This window comes from Triticum aestivum, chromosome 3B, assembly GCF_018294505.1.
Source record: "Triticum aestivum cultivar Chinese Spring chromosome 3B, IWGSC CS RefSeq v2.1, whole genome shotgun sequence".
NCBI lineage: Eukaryota > Viridiplantae > Streptophyta > Magnoliopsida > Poales > Poaceae > Triticum > Triticum aestivum.
Window position 1 is genome coordinate 710109453 of NC_057801.1, and position 19203 is coordinate 710128655.

Below are 19203 nucleotides of genomic sequence, written 5' to 3' on the forward strand. Positions count from 1 at the left end.
GGTCCCAGCAGTCGGGGGGCGAATCTTTTTTTTTCGAACGCACTTCCTTGCGTGCGAAGATGTAGCTGGTGGGTCCCAGCAGTCAGGGAGGCGAATCGTTTTCTCGGACGCACTTCCTTGCGTGCAAAGATGTAGCTCGTGGGTCCCAGCAGTCAGGGGGCGAATCATTTTTTTCGTGAAATACGGTGGCCCATTTGGTGGGTCCCCGCTGTCAGGTGGAGGAATAATTATTTTGCGCGTAATAAGGAGGCACTTCCTTGCGGCTGCCGTGGACCCAGCTGTCAGCCTCTCCACATACAGTCCACGTCCGATGGAAGTCCTTCCTTGACCAGTTGACCACGCCGCGCCGAGAGCACCACGGCGGTGGACAACAGCAAGGCCTAGGAAGGGGACGACGCGGAGCTAGGGAAGACGCGGCAGTGGATGCACACGCGGAGAGGAGTACAAGGGTTCACTGGTTCGGCTGCACTACCGTCACCGCAGAATAATAGGGTGTGTGGGTGAGTGGAGGGATGGCCTGGCCAGCGGTGGGAGTAGTAGGGGGCGGTGAGGCCTTCGCAGTAGCACAGACGGCCACAGGAGGCAGGAGCAGGCGGCACGAACAGCGCTGCTTTGGGCAGCTGGATCACGAAGACCTAAGGTTGAAGAAGCACGACGGCCGTTGGATGGACATCATACGGTCACTGCAGCTAGAATCGTTTATATTGACTAAGTTGACAAAGCCCTTGGTACGTCAACTTAGTAGGCCCACAGGTCAGCTTCCAAAACGGTGCGCCCCAGATGTCAGGGGGAGGAATCATTTTTTTGGTGGGTGCAGCTAGAACATTCGAGATTGAAGAAGAAGCACGGCATCCGTTGGATGGACATCCAATGGCCACTGCTGCTAGAACCGTGTGTTGACTATAAGTTGACAAAGCCTTGCATACGCGTCAACTCTGTTTGTTTTAGGGGACGCGTCAACTTAGTAAGGCCAAAAGTGTGTGGCAGAGAACTTATAGCCCATTTGAGATTTGTAAGAATGTGTAGCCCATTTTTGAATTCTAATGGAATTAATACTGCCCATTTACAGTTTGTTAAAAGTACAGCCCATTTCAACCAACCGTTCAAAACAGAATTCAATAAAATTTCCCTCATTTTGATGGGATCCGAATATTTTTATCCCGAAATTTCTAGTCAGATTAAATACAATTTCAATGTAAATTTATATTACGTAAAAATCGAAGGAAACATTGCTCTCGCAACAATTAATGAAATTAAATTTTCAATATTCCAAAAATAATATTTTATAAAGTAATCACTGTTTGGTGCATTTTTTTATAGTTACTACCTAGTTTTTATAATTACATCCCATTTATTATTTCTTAAATCCCATTTTCTTGTTAAGCCTAATGCATCCCTCCAAGGAAAGATTTGCAGCCCAGCGGGGCGGAGAATAACAATTTGACCTTGCCTGGGTATTCCTCAAAAAAAGTATAGCTGGGCTAGCCTTTTTCATCTTGAAAAAAATTAATATCTGGGCTGGATATCTGGCCTGGGCTAGATGGGCCACAGCCCGCCCAGTTAATACCTGCAGTGATGTTTTTGTTGTTGTTCAGAGGAGAAAAGTTAATATCTGGGGTAAACATCGAAAAACTCTGCAGTGCTCACACCTCAAAAACACATATACTACTCGAGCTGCTTGGTCCCAGCTGTCGGCCGCTTCTTGTGCAATTCTCTCGTTTATTGACTACTCCCTCCTTTCCGGTTTATAATGCTCAATTCAAAAATCTCACCAATCAAGGTCTATGGTGAGTGGTGGAATACTTTTTGTAGTTTTGCAAAAGCACCTAATTAATGCTCTTGTTATCCTCAAAAAATTATGTTTATCAATGCATAAAGTACATGCATTGGTCCATTTTCTCTTCATACTTGCATGCAATAATTTAATGCACCTTGGAATCTGAACATGTGATGGAAAACAACCAAATTAAGCCTTATAAAATGCAACAACTAAAATTTCGAGATAAGCCCAATAAACCGGAAAGAGGGAGTACATAGGTTGACAATGGTGTGGGACCGTGATGTCAGGAAACCAAGAGGAAGCAAAATAAATCATAGTTATATATATATATATATATAATAAGGAGGCACTTGCGTACGTGAGGCTATGGACCTGGTGGGTCCCCATTGTCATCCTATCCAATAAAATCATCTTCTCGCCCGTGCGCGCTTTCCGCCCGAAAGAGTCAGCGCCGGCCGCCCTGCTTCCCGGTGCAGGCGATTGCTCCGCCTTCAAACAACACAAATGCCATCCGTCCGTCCATATGCCGCACACATTAATGATACGCAGTTGCCGAGGCGGCTACTCCGGTGCCACACGTCCGTCCCTCCGCCCGCCCACCATTGCTATATAAATTGCTGCACCAGCCATAGCCACAGTCATCCACATCCGTTCCCTTTCTCCTGCCCACACCACTACTTCCCATCATGGCTTCCTCGCACTCCAGCGCTCTTCGGGATGCGCGGAAGATGGACCACAAGGAGATGGCAGCCATTGCTGCCGACCAGATGGCCGGCAGGCAGCTGGAGGACGACGACGTCCTAATGGAGAACATGGTAGTCGACGATCCGGTGCCAACCCCCTCCTCCGCGCCATCCTCGTCGATGCATTGCACCATGACCATCGGCGAGGCCCGTGCCCAATATATGGACAGGGTGAGGCAGATGCATGAGGAGAAGTTCCGGGAGGCGCAGGCCGCCGCCGCCTACAACCACCATCTCCTCCAGGAGCACCTGCAGGCGGAGGAGCAGATCGCAGCGGAGCCGGCGGAGTAGGACGCGCTGCTCGACTCGTATCGCTCCGCCCGCAAGGGACGCCTCGAGCGCTGGCGGTACCGCATGCGGGTGGCGGAGGCTGCGGCCGCCTACAAAGAGGCTAGCAAAGAGGCCGATGAAGCGGGCGAGGCGCTGTTTGGCGAGACCGAGGACAAGGCAGAGGACAATGCCGGTTCCGACGAGTCCCCGCTATGCTGGCGTCGACAACGCCCTGCTCCGCTAAGGCCCCGGGGCGCCAACAACAAGGCAGAGGACACCGCCGGCTCCACCGAGGCCCCGCCCCGCCAACAACGAGGCAGAGGACATCGCCAGCTCAGCCGAGGCCCCACCCTGCCGGCAACGTGAGGGAGGTTTCCACCGCTCCGCTGAGGCGCCGCCCGCCGGCAACAAGACAGAGGACATTGCCGGCTCCGCCAAGGCCCCGCCCCGCTACCAACGAGGCCGCGCCACACAGAAAACGAGGAAGAGTAGAACACGGTAGGTCACCGCCGCTCGGGTCCAAGTAAGGCCATCGCTGCTACCCTCCGGTTGAAGCCAAGCTAGGCGGGATGACCATTGACGGCCGGTTAGCTTCTTAGCGGCGATGTGGAATCGGAGATCTGTGCTGGAGAAGAAGGCTGCTTCTACTTAACTGCTAGTGCAGTTAGCTGACTGACATGTGGGCCCAACAGGCCACATGTCAGTTAGGCAACTGCACCTACAGTTAAGTCACTGAAGCTTCTGTTCGGCTCAGCGGGACACATGTGGATAGCTTCGGTTAATTAATTATACCTCCAGCGCACCCCTTTTTAGTTTTTTTAGAAAAGGAGGATGACCCCCGGCCTCTGCATCTGGGAGATGCATGTGGCCACAAACACCCCTTTTTAGTTGAAGAATGTATGAAATATAATGAAATCCGGCATCTTTATATGAAATCCGACCGTGTATGAATGAATTTATTTCGATTAGTTCGAATTCCTGTATCACTGGCATTGGATGAACATGCAAAACAATATGTACTAGCATTATTCCCAGGGTGATCACCTCGTTTGCAGCAGTTTCACATGTACTCCCTCCGGTCCTTTCTATAAAAGTTTTGTCTGCAGTCAAAGTATCTCTACTTTGGCCAATCTTATACAAAAAATTATGCACTTTCACAATGTGTGAAGTAAAAAGGAACAGAAGGAGTACAAAGAGTTTGAGCTGCTTTTTAGCGTTTCTGTACATTGCAATCAAACACACAGGGTAGGCAATTCATAGAGAACATTCAAAACAATCGAAGATTATGCATCTTAGCGACTCACATGTTAGAGGCAATATTTACTTCACAACTAAAGAATAAAGAAAAAATTGATCGACGGTGCTGACAGCAAGGGCGTCCCATTCGAAAATATCAAACGCATGTCTTAAAATCAATGAGAAAAATTTGACAAGGTTGTCCCATTCCAAAATATCAAATGCCTATGATTGTGGAATGGGGAGGGTTTTCCATTAGTTTGGACATTGACATGGCACCTCGTGCTAAATAAACCAACTGTTCTTTTTGTGCAGTTCCACCAAAATCAACCAAATTCGCACGTAGCTTGTATGATTTGGCCCTTATATGTTGCAACACCTTGAACTTATCGGCACGTCCGTTCTTGTGGTGGAAATGAATGATTCGATGTATTCATGAACATTTTGTCCAGTTCCCATTGAAACAAGTTGATCACCTCTGTTTGCACAAATACAAAAAAAGTGATTAGTATAAAGAAAAATGTACTATGAATTGAAAGTTTAAACAGGCACCTACATGGTCCATGTAGGGCACACTTTTAGAAAAATGGAACTCACCAGAAAGAATCCTAGAACAACATTGTACTCGCGCATCACAGCCAAAAAATGGAGATTTGTCAGTCCTTCTGAGCTGAAGTTAGTTTGGTCTTGTGGGGAGTAATGTAACCATCCTTCAACTGCTCCTTCTGATGAGAATCCTAGAACAACATTGTACTCGCGCATCACAGCAAAAAAATGGAGATTTGTCTGTCCTTCTGAGCTGAAGTTAGTTTGGTCTTGTGGGGAGTAATGTAACATCCTTCAACTGCTCCTTTTGATGAGAAGATAGACAGGGCTTCTTCATCCTGGCATAATCGGAACTAGTCACTTCACGTACTCCATATTCTTCTTCAGAGGAAGATGATCCTATTGTGCAAAGACAAGAGGACAACTAAATGCTAGCATCCCTATTTGCTCGAAAAAAAGGAAAGGAACTATTTAAAACAGCACAGATGAAGCACTTCTCAAGGACAATACAACTTTTTCATGACAGTATCTAAACAGTAGCACAACACCAATAGAGATGAAAAAGCTCAATCATATGGATGAATTAGTGGGCGAGTACCAACCTTTGTCAGGAGGCTTATTGTGTAGAGCATACAGATCAAGCACTTCTCCGAAACCATCTGTTGCTATCTACTATGGTGGCCATGCTTACTATATACTCCTCGATTAGTTTAATGTTTCCAACATATTTTTGTGGAGTTCCACTAAAATATATGGTATCTTCAAAGAAGATCCCTGTGTGCACAAGTAGAGATAATTATGTATTGCATTAAGAGTGTCATCAAATCAGTGGCAAAACAATTGCTCGTTCCAGCCATAGCAATAAATTAAGATGCAAAACTATATCATTTCTTGTGTCATCACAGTTCTAGTGCTTCATTACAGCACCGGGAGTTGATTTTTGTTTTTCCGCTTGTTCTTCCCCTTCATCACTTGGTTCAATAACAGACAAGCTTCACCTTCAATGTAAGATTTGGCATGTCAATTAGGGAGCACAAGTATAGCACTAAATAATGACATTAATTTTCTGATGAAAGTGGCAAAATACAGGCCAGTAGTTGTGAAATATCCTTATCTTACCTCAATGGGATATTACGGTGCACATACAGATTGGAAGTCTTGTCTCCATTTGTGCAGTTCACTAAAATCAAGCAACATTATCGTACAAGTAGCACAACATATGAAAGCACACTAGAGAATCATGTGAAAGAAGGCTAGTACTGACCTCTCATGATGCGGAATTCAAACAACTCACAAGAAGAAGATCTGAACCAAATTTGCCTTAACGGATAGGAAGTAAGATCTCCTCTTGTGCAGTTCCAATAAGATCAAGCAATCAAGCAACATCGTCGGTGTGAAATTTTGGTTGAACTGCACAAACACTCTTAAAACAAAAGTGTTTTGTGCAGTGCAACAAAAGGTCACAATGGCAACGAGGTGAAGTAGATAACCCTGTTTACACAGAGGTGCAAAGGAAACAATTAATGGTCAATAACGATGGATGACACAGAAGCCAACAAAAAGAAGCATCTACCTTATCTAAATGGGAAAGAAAGCAAGACAGTAGCATTTCTCAAATGGTGGCATTGATTAATATTAACATAGAGATTATATTAACAATAAAATTCGTTAAACATGTAATTTTCTTTTAACTGTGGCATTGCATCAATTTTCTAGCGGCATTATTAGAGGGTGTTTGTTTACAGGGACTTTTTGGTGTAGGGACTAAAAAAACTCCATGTCAGTGACATCTAAACCAAACAGGAGGGACTTTTTGGGACTAAAAGTGGGCATTTGGGACTAAAGAAAGAAGACCTCGAGGGAGTCTTTTTGGGACTTTTTCCAACAGTTGCCCCTGCCACGCATCGCACCTTGTTTCTATTAGTTCATTACTAGGGGTAACATGGTCTTTTATCATGTCATTTAGTAACCTCTAGTCCATGTTTAGTCCCTGGAACCAAGCAGGTAAGGAATAGGGAGTTTTTAACCAAACAGGGCCTTAGATTAACAACAGCTAATGAGTTGCACAGGACAGTGGACGCACCAGCACCATGTGCATTTACCGATGTACTATGGTCATGCACAGTCTATTGCAACAAAGAACAAACAACCAAGGAGCATATTTGTGTTGGTCCCAGTTTTGTTATCTTTAGACACCTTTTCCTATGTGAGCGCAGCAAATCTAGTCCTGCTCAAACTCTACAGCCTTGTCCCTTCCTTTCCTTTTTGAACTAGTACTTTCGCCCCTTCCTTTCCTCTTTGAACCACGTCCTAGATTTATGCGATACAACTTTCCCCACTACTTTCCCCCATTCCTTTCCTCTTTGAACCACGTCCTAGATTCATGCTATACAACTTTCCCCCTTCATTTCCTCTTTGAACCACGTCCTAGATTCATGCTATATACAACTTTTCCCACTACTTTCCCCCACTCCTTTCCTCTTTGAAGCACGTCCTGGATTCATGGTATACATGCAGCTAGAGCAATGCATGTGGAGTAAGTAAAATATACCTTAAGGTTCTTGGGGCGTGGTTCGGTGGGCGACAGGACGGCGGCAAAGAAGAAGGGGTCGGAGGCCCTTCCGCGCAGCCGCTGGGTGGAAAGTGAACAGCAGCGCCGGTAGTGGACTCCCTCCCTCGCCGACGGCGACAGCGTTAAGCCTCCTTCCCTTCCCGGCGGACGGATCCTGCCGGCTCTTTGAGCAGCAGTGAGGGGAGAGAGAGGCCAATGAAGTCTTGTTTAGATCTGGAGAGGGCGAGAGAGTGTGAAGATAGCAACTACAAGCGCTGAGGCTCCAGCGAGAGAGGGCGAGAGAGTGTGAATCGAGCAACTACAAGCGCGGAGGCTCCAGCATGTATATATATACTGGAGAGAGAGTGTGAAGCGTGCAAACCCTAGAAAACTTTTTGACCAGTCAAAGAATCCTCCTAGAAAAAATTATGCTCAAGTGTAGTTATCGAACCCGAGACCTCAAGTTTGATGAGCGAACAGGCTAACCAGCTACACAACCCTCCCGTTATGTTCAACGAGAGGAAAATAACCTTTTATACATTCCTGCATTCGTGTGACAGGCATGCCGTGTTTTTTTGTGTGTGTGGGAGTCATTAAGATTTCAATCATAATCGTGTCATGTGGCTTTGTTGGTAAGACTATCCACAGTGGTGCAGAAATAATGCAGCCTTAGTCACCTTACCTATCTCCACGTAGTATGTTGGGTCCCACCGGTCAGAGGGTGAAACAAACAAATTAATAAGAAAAATTAAAAGCGCCAGCGGTGTATCTTACTACCTCACACATCTCGCTACTGCTCGGGAACACTGTCCAATTGATCCCTCTGTTCACTGTACTATTTTAAGTGAATCCTTATTATAACATGCACAAAAATTTTGGACACTTGTATTCTTCTTAAGTCAATGTGCCACCGTATCTCGTATACTTACTACTCCCTTCATCTAGGTGTAATAAGTCATGTTAGAAGGTGCAACGGGACCAAAGATATGATCGACCTATGTGTGTTTAACAGCATGCGTGTGTTAGAGAGTGCGACAGATCGACCTACTCCTACAGAGATATGGTGTGTAGTGTACGATTTTAGCCGCGAGAGTCGATGCATCCTCTCGTCTCCGGGCGTGTCTGGTAGGGACATGCGGACAACTGCCACGCCCGCTCCTGACCAGCCTGGTCCACCCAAAGCCCCTCCATCGCCCGCGCGCGCTTCCCGCCCAAAATGATCAGCGCCGCTCCAAAGAATCGGTGCCGCATTCATGCTTGGGCAGAGCGGACGCTACCTCTCACTAGCGCAAGAGTGATGGTTGCTTCGTCCGTCCAACTTACTACTGGGTCTATGTGATTTGACGGCTCATTGGTATTTATTACTGAGGTGGTAGGACTGCTGGATGTCCCATGCGTTCAGCGAAAGGAGGTAGTAGATTACAATTTTCTCCATTCTTACAACGGAGGAGTGCGAGAGCAGTGAAAACACGCAGGCTCAGTGATTACATGGCCCACCTAACACTATCACCGTGCGACACCTAACTCTTTACATAGTACTCCCTACGTTCCTAAATATTACTAGATGAGTCCCCGCGCGTTGCCGCGGAACAGCGGTATATCTCTTTGTGCAAAATTATCGATTTCATAGAACTAAAAAAATCTATAACTGCATGACAAATGTGGTAGCCAAACTAAATAAACTCCCATCATCATTTAGGTCATCCCACGTAAGGAAAAAAGATCAGCCAACTCCTACTGCATAGTGGGATTATATTTTTCTTTTTGACATGCTAATGGGACTTAAAAGCTCACTTACATGCATGCTACTGGTGCATGCTTGCATGCAGACATGTTGATGTGATTCAAAACCCACTCACATGCATGTGGCACGGTATTTCTGCATGCTTGCATGTGGCTTAGTCCGGAGCCTCTCAACGTCTAGATCAGATGGCTATTATGACTGATTTACTTCATCTAACGGCTACGTCAATTTTGATGATGTGGCTCAAGAAGAGGATAGAGAATTCCTAGTAGTGGGGGCTAGCTATTACTAGTAGATAAGTCTTTGTAGAGATTCCACTAGGTGAACTACATACGGAACAAAATGAATGAATCTACACTTAAAATGCATCTATATACATCCGCATGTGGTTAATTGTGAAATCTCTACAAAGACTTATATTTAGGAACGGAGGAAGTACTAGTATAGTACTAGTACATACAGTAATTTATCAGCGAGATAAATTTGTACAATGCTATGAAGCTTCCAGCTCCTGTTACATGTATCTTGCGTCCAAGGTTGCCCGTTGCGTCAAAGGAGACTAACATGCATGCTATTGCATCTCAATGATTGACAGATCATAGCAAATATGTACTCCCTCCGTTCCAAAATAAGTGTCTCAACTTTGTGCAAACTTTAGTACAAAGTTGTACTACTACTAAAGTTGACACTTATTTTGGAACAGAGGCAGCTAAAGAAAAAACGATCCATGCAGTCCCTAGCCCTTGAACCGTGAACCCTGACTAGGCTTCAATTTGTTGGCAACGTTCGAGCTTCCTAATAAATGAAGTTTGCAACCTTTTGACCATCGGTTCATTTTTTGCAGTTTCACCAAAATCGAGATGAGCAACCCTGTGGCAAAGAAATTGAAGAAGCATGATTAGAATAAGATTACTAGGACTAGTTGATGAGACTTAAACTCATCAAAAATGCAGTACATAGAAGCCAGTAGAGGTATCAGGTATGTGTGGGGCAATGAAGTAGAGAAATATCCACAGGGAGTGATGTGGGCAGCTGGAGCAGTGTTGCAAGCCGGCTGTAAAGGGAGCTGTACCTGAGGGACGTAGCTCAACCTTGAGGAGGGCGGTGGGAGGCGGCAACTTCCCACGTCGTGGCAGTGAGCAAGGGACGAAGGCAACCTCACCGGCTTTGTGACAGAGAATGGCGGGGACCCCTGATTGGGACGTGCTGACAGTGGGTTTTCGCTGTCGGCGACGGCCACCGCATCTACACTAAGCATCCACCGCTTCCCCAAGCGGACGTGATCCGCTGGGATGTTAGAGATGTGGCCACAGTCATTTTTGCGAGAGAGTGTGAAGAGAGCAGCCCCAGCAAGCAACCGTGTAGGCTAGCCCGTCCTGACTATGTATATAGTGGAGTGGTTTCCTTTTCTCTCCATATGAACCTATCATATTGCGTACGTACCACTGAAGAAAAAAATATATTTATAAATGACGCGACACCTACTACTCGTTCTCCTGTAACCTTGCGCTTGGCATCTCCAAAATATTAACCTTGCGATTGGCTCTTCGCCTCTTCGGGAAGTGGAGCAATAATGGTAGTGCAGTATATATCGTTCTGGCTATATGAGACCGAATGAATTGCTGCACGTCCACCACGTGGGCGAGGGTCGAGGGGCGAGGGAGAGTGCTACTACATACGGAGCAGAATGAGTGAATGTACACTCTAAAATTCATCTATATACAGCAGTGTTTGGAGTATGTACTAGTAGTTCATATTGAAATCTACTAAAGGACATATATATTCCAAACAATATGATATAATCTCTATAACCAAGGTACTAGGGACGAGGAATAAACGGAGGGAGTAGTAAATTTTTCTCCTCGTCCTGCGAGCCACCGCGCGCATGGGCGAGGGAGGAGCAAGCTTCACCTCATCCTGCGAGCCACCGCGCCCATGGGCGGGGGAGACGGTGTACTAAGCAAGCTTCTCCTCATTCTGCGAGTTGATGGGACACATCAAAAGTACTCCAGTGTATAGAGCCTTGCCTCTAAGCTAGGCCCCACATGGTTTGCCTCCTTTTTTAATTTAACATAACGCGTCAAGTTGCAATTTGTTTGTTCACCCGTGGTAGATGATCCTCCTTCCACCAAGTGGACAACCAGTACACGTGCCAAATTACCACGTGGGCTGCCTTTTTCGTACAGAAATGAGCTCCACCATGTACCCGCATGGGTGTGGTTGGGAAAGAGACGGGAGTACGTGCGCTGTGCATGCACCTATTCTCTTCGTGCACGTCCCCCACCTACGTGGGTGTGTGTGAGAGATACAAACCACGTTTGTGAGTGTTTTTTGTTTTGTGGTGGGGGGTGGGGGTGGTGTGGGGGGTTGATTTCATGAATTATTTGTGGGAATATGTGTTGATGACATCTCAAACAAATTTTTGCATGCAATGTGTGTGAAATGGAGGCATGTCCATATCATACATAGAGGGTCGGGCAATCCACGAGAACAGAGGGAGGGGTCATAGATATCGATAGAGTCGAAGAGAGGATCAAGTGGGTGGGTGTGAGATTAATGAAGAGAGCCATCGAAATTGTGTGTGTGTGTGTGTGTGTGTGCAAGTCAAAGATATAGGGTGACTGGCCTACCGGAACGTTAGAGGGCACATGTCAAGTTTGTGTGTGGCAGGGAGACATGACTAGAGCTCTTGATGTATTGGTGTGTGGGGGGGAGGGGGTGGGGGGAGGGGTAGGCAGAGGCCTAACTATAGAGGTAGAACGACTCGTATATGTGTTGAGAAGGAGAGACCCAGCTATGTCTTGAGGGAGATCGGTCGACATCCATACATAACTGAAGGACGGGAAATATGATGGGACAGAGAGAGAGGAGAGAGAGAGGGAGGGAGAGGGAGGGAGAGGGGTAGAGTGCTGGATGGGTGATGGAGTTGCTTCTCGGAGATGTTGGGAAAGGCCTACAAGACAAACTGAGGGTGGAACTGCAATGTTATCAATAAGAGTGGGGATGTGTTTCTGTGTGTGCCTATGCGTGATAGATCTGTCGGGACGCATCCATGGATGATGAAGGGGAACCATGTGTTTGGTAAGCAAACCTAACTAGATCGGTAGATCAATTGTTGTTTGTCGGAGGAAGGGAGAGACACAACTAATGAGGTAGATCGATCGATGTGTGGGTAAAAACGAGTTATAAGGACCTAGCTGGCTATATGTATAGCGAGAGATCGGTCGGTCTATGTCCATTTGTTAGAGGCAAATAAGGCCCAGCGAGACGGATAGACAGAGAGAATGGAGCTAGGAGGTGGTGCGAGAGGCCCAACTACTAGCTAGATAGGGGGAGGAGTGTGCGGTTGTGAGATCGATGAAAATAGGGGCGAGAGTTTACATGTGTGTCTGACCATATGAGAGACACGAGGCAAGGACACATAAAGGAGGAGATTGAAGCTGTGTGTGTATGTTGTAGGCAGGCATCGCTGGAGAGGTTTATCGATCGGTGTGTGTCGGAAAGGAGTTGTGGAGACTCTGGGAGAACAACCTAAAGGAAAAAATGAATGTGCCCGGTGGATAGAATGCCGAGGGAGGGGAGGGCGAGGAGGGCGTGTGCATGCACGAGAGAAAGTTAGTGGTAGCTACCAAGGTTAGAGGATTGTGTGGGTGTAAGAGACTAACAAAGATCATAATTTGATATGAAATCGGATTCATATATTTGAATAGGAGATCATAGTGTTTTAAACATTGCATGCATGAATATAGCAGTGATACACGTGTTGTGCACATGTTATACCATAATGTGATAATGCATGGCGTTTGCAACTCACAGCTAAATGCCGAACAATCTAAACCATACTATAGATCAAACAATCTCACATTTTATTTGAATTTGTGATTACGTGCGGCGTTTGTAGCTTACAACTAAATATCGAGCAATCTAAACAATACTATATATCGAACATTCTCACATTTTATTTGAATTTGTGGTAATGTGTGGTGTTTGCAACTGACATCTAAATACTTGTAGGCGTAGGGGGCGGCGCACCATACATAATGTGATATACACATTATACATATGAGACATGGTTTAGATTATGAAGATCTAGCTAGAGCTAGAAATGTAATGTGATTTGAAATCAAAATAAAGTGGATTCAAAAAATCTAGTTTGAGTTCATATAGTACACATAGTTCATATGTAACTCGAGACTAATCATGTGGTGTGCTGTGAAGATAATACACAAACGATGGTTTAACTTGACAATAATGATGATTGTAGATCTTATTAAAACAGAGAAACGAATTCAAATGCTTTGACTTCACAACAATCATTACTGTAGATCTTATTCAAATTTAGTTCATATTTAAGCGGTAGTATATACGTTTGGAATGCACTAAAACGTTCATTTGAGTAGTAGGTTGCATGCATTATACACGTAGAGAAATATTTTAATTGAACATAACATGAATTCAAAGTTTTGAATGACATTTGTAGTGCGCATTGATTTGGTACAGTACACGTTAGGCTTGTCCGGAAATTTCAACCCGCGCCTTGTTAGCCCGAAATATTTAAGATATATCTTTGTCTCGTTGTGCTCCGACAACTCCCTCCATCTCAACCCGCGCCTTGCTATTCCGAAACTACAACGCACGTGAAAACTCCCACCTCCCGTGAAATCCCGACACGCGAAATGCCCGTGTTACCCCTAAACCGAAAGAACTGCCTCAAATCGGTGGGGTGTACTTTCGTAACTTACCCCACATTTCGGACAAGCACGTCTCTAAGCCATGGTTCGCCACTGCCATCCCATCCGCCCACCCATTCGTACACCGAGGCCGCGAAAACCCGCGACGAAACCCCACACGCTGCATCGTCCGCCACCCAGCCAGAGCCTCTTCCCTGACGATGTCGTCCACAGCAACACCTCAATGTCCCTCATCCACTGTACTGGATGAGGATCCATCATCGATCTCATCGTCCTGCCGGTTCAGCCACCCCGTCCTCCACCTCCAAGGAGCTGCCCCGACGTTCCCGTCGTCTTTCGCGCCACCTATATTCCCACACCACCGTCTTCACCTGCACCACCGGAAGAGCATCATCATCACCATTTCCTCGGATGAAGTTGCGGCCTAATCGGCGCCACCAAAGAGGTTATACACTAATCGCCACATTTTCTTCTTGATTCGATCTCACGGTGCTTCCGGCGCTCAGTCCCGAGCCGACACGGCACGGCTCCATCCACAGCGGTGTCGCCGGCCACTTCCTCCATGGTGTCGCTCCCTCGGCGGCGACGTCCACATCAGTAGGAGCTGCTGCTGCTTTAGCTCTCGCTCGCGCAGCTACTCTTGCTCTTGCTCTCGGTCCCCTGCCTGGTCTGATCTTGCTATTGCTCTTGCTCGTTATGCTGCTCTCGCTCTTGCTCTTGCTTGCCATGCTGCTCCGATTTGGCTACACTTCAGTCGACTGAATCGACTTTTGGGTCAGTCGATTTTCAAGGGGTGGGCTCGCCGGGGTGAAGGAAGAACCAGCCGCAGCGGGGAGGGGGGCTGGCCGGAGAGGTACCCCACTCTCTATCTTATGGTTCAGGATGGGGGCGGTGGTCACCGGCGGTGGCGGGGTGTTGGCGGGGCGGTGGCGTGGGTATCGCCGGAGAAAAAGCTCGGCACGGGGGGGGGGGGCCTAGAGGGATGGGCGGGGCGGCGGTGAACCGATGGTGGGGAGTGTTTGCGGGGCGGGCGAGGCGGCGCACCGCCGGCCGCGGGCGGCGGGGGGCTGCTATTTGGCCGGTGGTGGCTGGCGGCTCAAGGGGGTGGAGGTTGAAGATGAACCGTAGGCCCTTGATTTCGTATCCAACGGCTACAAAATTGACTAACCAGAGATGAAAAAGTCCGTCGACCGACGTGTAGCCTCACCTTGCTAGTGCGTTCAGTTTCGACAGCAAAATTCAGTTTCGACAGTTAGTCAGTTTCAACAGTTAAGTTCAGTTTCGACAGTTAAGTTCAGTTTCGATAGTTAAGTTCAAAGATGAGCGGCTGATGTATTTTACATCTAGCACTTTGTGGTTATGTATTTTACGTCATGTATTGGAGATACTATTAGAATTCCACTCAGGTTAACGTTGTTCGTTTTCTCTCTTGTCCTGCTTCAGCCTCGGCGTCGTACAACTCACCGGAGCTGCTCCAACAACGAACCCTCCATCACAGGGGAGCAGTACCTCGGGCTCCATCTGTAGACGCCTAAGATCTTCTTCCCCTCCTCCGATAGCAAAGTCAGCTAGAGCATCCTCACGGGCCAACCCAATCACGCTGAGATCGACATGGCTTCGCGAAAGAGGTTGTACACTTGTTGCATCTCTTTTTTACTCTATATGTTATATATATTGTCCACTTAGCACACAGATTTGTTCATTTAGTGTCTCCTTGAAAGAAAAAACGTAGGAATTTTAATTTTCACTTGTCCTCCTTTTCAAATTCCTATTCATGAAGCACAAGACTAAGAGATAGTAGCATAATAGCATTATAGCTGTACATTTTCTTGTGGTTTGACTTAATCTCACCGTGCTTCTTTGCATCCTGTGATCTTCCAATTGTTCTGAATCAAACACCCAGATTGGCAGAAATCCTGTGTTTTTAAATTCTCTATTTTGCACGTGCATTCCTATCCTATTCCTGTCTATTTCCTATCCCTGCATTGTTGGAATCCTCCAACTCAAACGAGCCCTTACAAAATTACTTCTCTTACAGATAGTTGTCAAAGAAAACCTTGCGTGGTTTGTCCCGCTCCTGCTATGCCGTTGTCCACCCCAGCTCAGCTGCTCCAACGACAGAAGGGTCCAGCACAGCAGGGATCCGGCCTCTAGACTGTCTTTCGCGGCCTCAGATTTTCTTCCCCGCCACTGGCAGCCATGAAAATTGTATTACCATCATCAACCGAGCAGATGACCTCGAGGACTACACGGGTCCGCAAGAGAGGTCGCACTCTTTCGTGTCTGCTTATGTTATGCATCGCTTAATATTACATGCTACTTTATCATCCTGTTCACCGATTAGACTCTGAGTCAGCTCCAAACTAATGGTCAAACTTGAGTTTTTAAATGGTTGTAGGGTACATATCAGGGCCACTATCAATAGTATCTATCTACTATCTGGTTAATCTCCTGTGTCTACTATGAGTTTCATGTTGGGTGGGAAACAAACAGTAAAGAAGGCATTATCTGTATTTATTAACTGAAGCCATTATCTGCCTGCTATTATTGGTTTTGGGTCTACCCACAGGTTGCTACCATCACTCAGGATTTCTGCATGCACTCCTTACATAATCTCACTATGTTTTATTCCTATGCATGACAGTTACTGTAAATAATGGAACTGAACATGTAGAGCAAAAGAGACGAGTCTTGCGTGGCAATATAATTTCATGCAGACGTCGCTCCATGGTAGGCGCAAAGGCAGCCCCCCCCTCCACGCATTTCGGATTGTAATCGAGAGGAAGATATCTGTTCTGAGGGGGATTCAGAAGGAGAAGATAACTCCTATTTACCCCCTGATGTCTTCGCTCTAACTTGGCATGCCGATGTTGGTTATATCATGCATATGGTGTCTTGCATTGCTTACTTTATACATCAAATATGTCATCTGCTTAGTTTAGACATCCTTTGTGCGAATGCCATCTGTTTAGTTTATTCATCGTTTATGTGAATTATGCAACGCCACCTTGTTTAGCCAGGCATCATATATGTGAATTTTGCAATGCCATCCTGCTTAGCCAATCATCTTATATGTAAATTATATCAGGCTATCCTTTTTTCGTTACATATTACATTTGTCAACAATGTTAGTACATTCAACTGCTCTTCATGTGCATCAGCCATTTGACACGGTGATGGCAAATTCTGGAGTGAAAACAAGGTCGTCTGAGCACACTATGCTATCGGACGAAGCGCATATCTCGTTGATTACGGATAGCTCCTCTGAGGAGGATTCAGAGACAGATGACCAGTCCTATTCCCCCCCCCCTCGAGGTGTATGCTCTAACTTGGCAGGGTTATGTTGCTCATATCATGCATATGGTGTCTCGCATTGCTATGCCATTTGATTAGTTTAGACAGGCTTTGTGTGAATGCCACCTGTTTAGTATCTAATTACCATATATGTGAATTATGCATTGCCATCTTGTTGCAAGACATTATATATGTGAATTATACAATGCTATCTTGTTGCAAAGGAATTATATATGTGAATTATGCAATGCCATGCTGTTTAGCCAATCATCATGTATGTGAATTATATCATGCTATCATTTTTTTGTATTACGTGTTCCATTTGTCGACAACGTTTGTATATTCAACTACTCTTCCTGTGCATCAGCCATTTGAAGCGGTGACAGAAGTATCTGGAGTGAAAACAAAGTATTCAGAGCAGACAATGCTACCTGCTGAAGCAGACATCTTGCTGGCTACAGAGAGCTCCTCAGAGGAGGATCCAGAGACTGATGACCAGTCCTATTTCCCCCCTGAGGTCTATGCTCAAACTTGGCAGGGTTATATTACCCATGTCATGCATGTTGTCTTGCATTGCTTAGTTTTTACATCATATATAGATTGCCATATGCTTACTTGCTTACTATATAAATCATATATTTGAATTATATCATGCCATCATGTTTACATAGTACATACACATCATCTATCTGAATTATGGCATGGCAACCCATTTAATAAAGACATCATATAGTTATATCATCTCATCCTGTTTAGTGTCTATAGTCATCATATTTAGAATTATGGCATTCTGTCCATGAATGTATGTGAATTATGGCATGCCAACCTATTTAATAAACACATTATATAGTTATGTCATGTCATCCTGTTTACATAGTCTCATATTTTGAACTATGTCTTTCCATCTTTTTTAGTTAGCCATCATAATGTTAAATTGTGTCATGCTATCCTGTTTAGTTAGCCATCATATATGTGAAATTGTGTCATGCTATCATGTTTGGTTAGACAACATAAATATGAATTATTTCATGCCCTCTTTTATTCCCCACTATCCATTGCACCTTTCTATCATACAATGTCTATACTTTCAATTACTTCTCTTGTTTATTAGCCATTTGATAACAACACGGTCTTTAGAAAAGATAGTACTACCAGTTGATGCAGATAGAACCACAGTTGTACTTGCCCAAGGACTAGATCCACCGCACATAACCCAGACTCTCGCAGATTGTAACCCTACCCAGTTGGACAGAGAACCAGCTACACCCCTTCTAACCCCAACCACGGCAGATAGTAACCTAGTTCCAGTTGACACAGCACCGTCTCCACCACAGAGCACCCAAACACGAGCGGTTAGTAAGGGAACTACAGTGCCCAAAGCACGAGGACCACCACTCTGAATCCCAACTCAACGCTTAAAGGAGAAGACGATTTGTTCTCAGGTCAGGTTCTGTAGCTATGGTTCATATTCCTTTGCTCTTGCATTACTGTATTTACCTATACCGACTATTTTCAAATTTGAAGGATGGAATTGAAACTCCAATGGCGCAACATGTATGTTTTAAACATGTTTCTTTAACTGGTTTGCTGTTGTAACCTGCTCTATGTTGATTTCAGTTTCAATTGAATAAACAGTTATGTTCTCATGTCATGCACATTACAAGTGTTGTTATTGCTCTATAGTTATCCACACTTATATTCTGTCTATTCTGCTTTGTCTTGAACAAATATTATTTGAACTGTGTCTCTATCTTGATTTGGCAACAAAAACTAGAATGATATAGACCATAAAGTGACCATGGTACATAGATATATGTTTTTTTCACGTTGTTATCCTGCCCACTTTACTACTGAACTCATTTACCAAAATGAGTTTCATATACAACATGGTAAACATGTGATGTGACTGCTTGTTTCTCTTTTAGAAGGCGGACAAAATATTGGAGAACAGTACCACGTTATCCAATGGTAAAGGAAGTAATGTAGATAAGGTTCAAGATAGTGAGACATCCCTGTTGGTCTCCAAGAAAGCTGATAAAAACTATCTTGACGACTGTGAGGGAACCCAAAAGTCCTATCTTGATGTAGTGTTCGAGTTACTGGCCACTACTGCTGGCACAAGCTCTTCGAACTCGCTGCCTGAGTCAGTTCGTCTTCTTGAGTCTCAACTTCAAGTTGAAAGACATCGATCAGATGTGCTGCGACAGGAAGCTGAAGGACTGAGGAAGTCCCTACAGAATTCAGATGCATATTTTCTGGTGCAACAGCAAGCGCTGGAGGATTTAAGCGCCAAACAAGAGAAATTTAATAAGCTTGCTAAGCATCTTGCCAGCATTATGGGTACCCAG